Below are 2,932 nucleotides of genomic sequence, written 5' to 3'. Positions count from 1 at the left end.
GAACAGGACAAGCAAACAGAGACTTATGGACATGGACAATAGATTAGTGGTTACCAGAGAGGAGGGGTAGGGGTAGGGGGACGATAGATGGGGTAAAAGTGGTCAAATATGTGGTGACAGAAAGAAATTTAACTATGGGAGGTGAACACACAGTATAAATATATATATGCCTTACTGTTAAAGTGTACAGCTGAAACTTCTTGGATTTTGTTAACCAATGTCACCATAAAATAAATTAATTAAAAATAAATAAATTAAAAAATGAAGGACAAGTCCCAACTATATGTTACCTTCAGGAGTCTCATATCGGCTCTGACAAGAAAGAAAGTGAAGGGATGGAAAATGATATTCCAAGAAAATGGCATCGAGAATTGTGGGTGGAGCAGTACTTACATCAGACAAAATGGATTTCAAGACAAAAAGGTAATGAGAAAAAGATAGGTGTTTTATAATGTTAAAGAAGAGATAACACTTATATATTTACCTACTCTCAGCACTGTATTCAATAGTATTGGAAATTCTAGCCAGAGTAATCAGGTAAGAGAATGAAATAAAAGACATCCAAATTGGGAATGAGAAAGTAAAACTGTCACTGTTTGCAGATGACATCATTATATACATATAGAAAACCCTAAAGACTCCACCAACAGACTATCAGAAACAATAAACAAATATAGTAATATTTCAAGACAATATCAGTATACAAAAATCCATTGTTCCTATATGCTATCAATTAAATATCAGAAAAAGAAGTGAAGAAAATAATTCCATTTACAATTACAACAAAAATGATAAAATACCTAGGAATAAACCTAATAATAGTGAAGAAACTATATACTAAAAACTATAAGACATGGTTGAAAGAAATTGAAGAAGACACAAAAAAATTCAAAGATATTACATATTCATGAATTAGAAGAATTAACATTGTTAAAATAGTCATATTACCTAAACCAATATATGGATTTAATGCAATTTCTATCAAAATTCCAATAGCATTTTTTTACAGAAATAGAACAATAAATCCTCAAATTTCTACGGAACCACAAAAGACCCCGAATAGCCAAAGTGATCCTGAGAAAAAAAAAAACAAAGCTGGAGATATCACACCCCCTGACTTCAAATTATACAACAAAGCTACAGTAATTAAAAGAGTATGGTATTGGCAGAAAAACAGACACACAGATCTTCTTCAGTAAATGGTTTTGGGAAAACTGGAAAGCCACATGTAAAAAATGAAATTAGACTGCTCGCTGACACCATACACAAAAATAAATACAAAATGGATTAAAGACTTAACTATAAGACCTGAAACAAAATCCATAGAGGAAAACATAGGCAGTAACCATTGGACCTTGGTCTCCAAGAGATTTTTGTGAATTTGACCTCAAAGCAAGGGAAGTAAAAGCAAGAACAAATAAGTGGGACTACATCAAATGGAAAAGCTTCTGCATGGCAAAAGAAACCATTAACAAAACAAAAAGACAACCAACCAAATGGGCAAAAATATTTGCAAACAATACCATTGATAAAGGGCTAATATTCAAAAAGTATAAAGTTCTTGCACTTTTTAATCTCACAAATTTCTATTTGTTCCATTTTATAATTTCTATTTCTTTATTGATGTTCTCTATTGGTGAGACATTGTTCTCATGCTTTTATCTTTTTTATTTTTGTATATTAGTGTTTTCAGAAAGTTGAAAATATATTGCAAACCACAAGAAAATGTGTAATATATATAATTTGAATATTTCTTTCTATAACTTGGAAAGTATATGGAAAAATTTAAAATGTTTAATTGTATGAAGAAAATTACATTTTTGCCAATAGTATTTTTTAATTTTTCTCAATTATAGTTGATATACAATAATATTATATTAGTTTCATGTGTACAACACAGTGATTAGACATTTATATAAATTATGAAGTGATCACCTTGATAAATTCAGAACCCATCTGACACCATACCTAGTTATTGCAATACTGCTGACTATATTCTCCATGCTATACTCTTCATCACCATGACTATTTTGTAACTACCCATTTGAATTTCTTAATCTCCTTTCTCATTCACACTTCCCCTACCTCCTAATCAGGCAACCATCAAAATGCTCTCTATCTATGAGCTTGTTTCTGTCTTTTTTGTTTTACCTGTTCTCCAGATTCCACATATAAGTGAAATCATATGGAATTTGTCTTTCTCTGTCCCACTTATTTCATGTAGCACAGTATACTCTAGGTCCATCCATGTTGTTGCAGATAGCAAGATTTCATTATTTTTTATGGCTGAGAAATATTTAATTGTACATATGTACCACCTCTTCTTTATCTATTCATTCATTGATGGGTACCCAGGATGCCTCCATAACTTAGCTATCGTAAATAATGCTGTAGTGAATATATTGATACACATGTCCCTTCAAAGTAGTGTTTTGGGTTTCTTTGGATAAATGTCCAGAAGTAGATTACTGGGTCCTTCTTCATCTCTTGTTATAGCCTTTGTTTTAAAGTCTATTTTGTTTGGTATAAGTATTGCTACATCAGTTTCCATTTTCATGAAATAGCTTTTTCCATCCCTGTACTTTAGTGTGTATGTGTCTTTTGATCTGAAGTGAGTCTTTCATAGGCAGCATATATGAGTTTTGTTTTTCTGTCCATTCAGCCACCCATGTCTTGATTGAAACATTTAATTCATTTTTATTTATTTATTTATTCATTTATCTATCTATTTAATTTTCTGTTTATTCACGCTGACCTTGCTTAACGAAATCCAATAAGTTTCAGGTATACAAAATATATATATTGCATTGTGTGTTCACCGCCCCTAGTTAGATTTCTCTTTATTCAAGTTACAGACATAACTTAAATGTAACCACACTCGTAACCAACTCTACTATCAAGGTATGGAATATTTCTAACACCTCAGCAAAGT

This window comes from Pteropus alecto, unplaced genomic scaffold (assembly GCF_000325575.1).
Source record: "Pteropus alecto unplaced genomic scaffold, ASM32557v1 scaffold75, whole genome shotgun sequence".
NCBI lineage: Eukaryota > Metazoa > Chordata > Mammalia > Chiroptera > Pteropodidae > Pteropus > Pteropus alecto.
The sequence above is the reverse complement of the archived record's forward strand: the minus strand, read 5'-3'. Positions refer to the sequence as shown.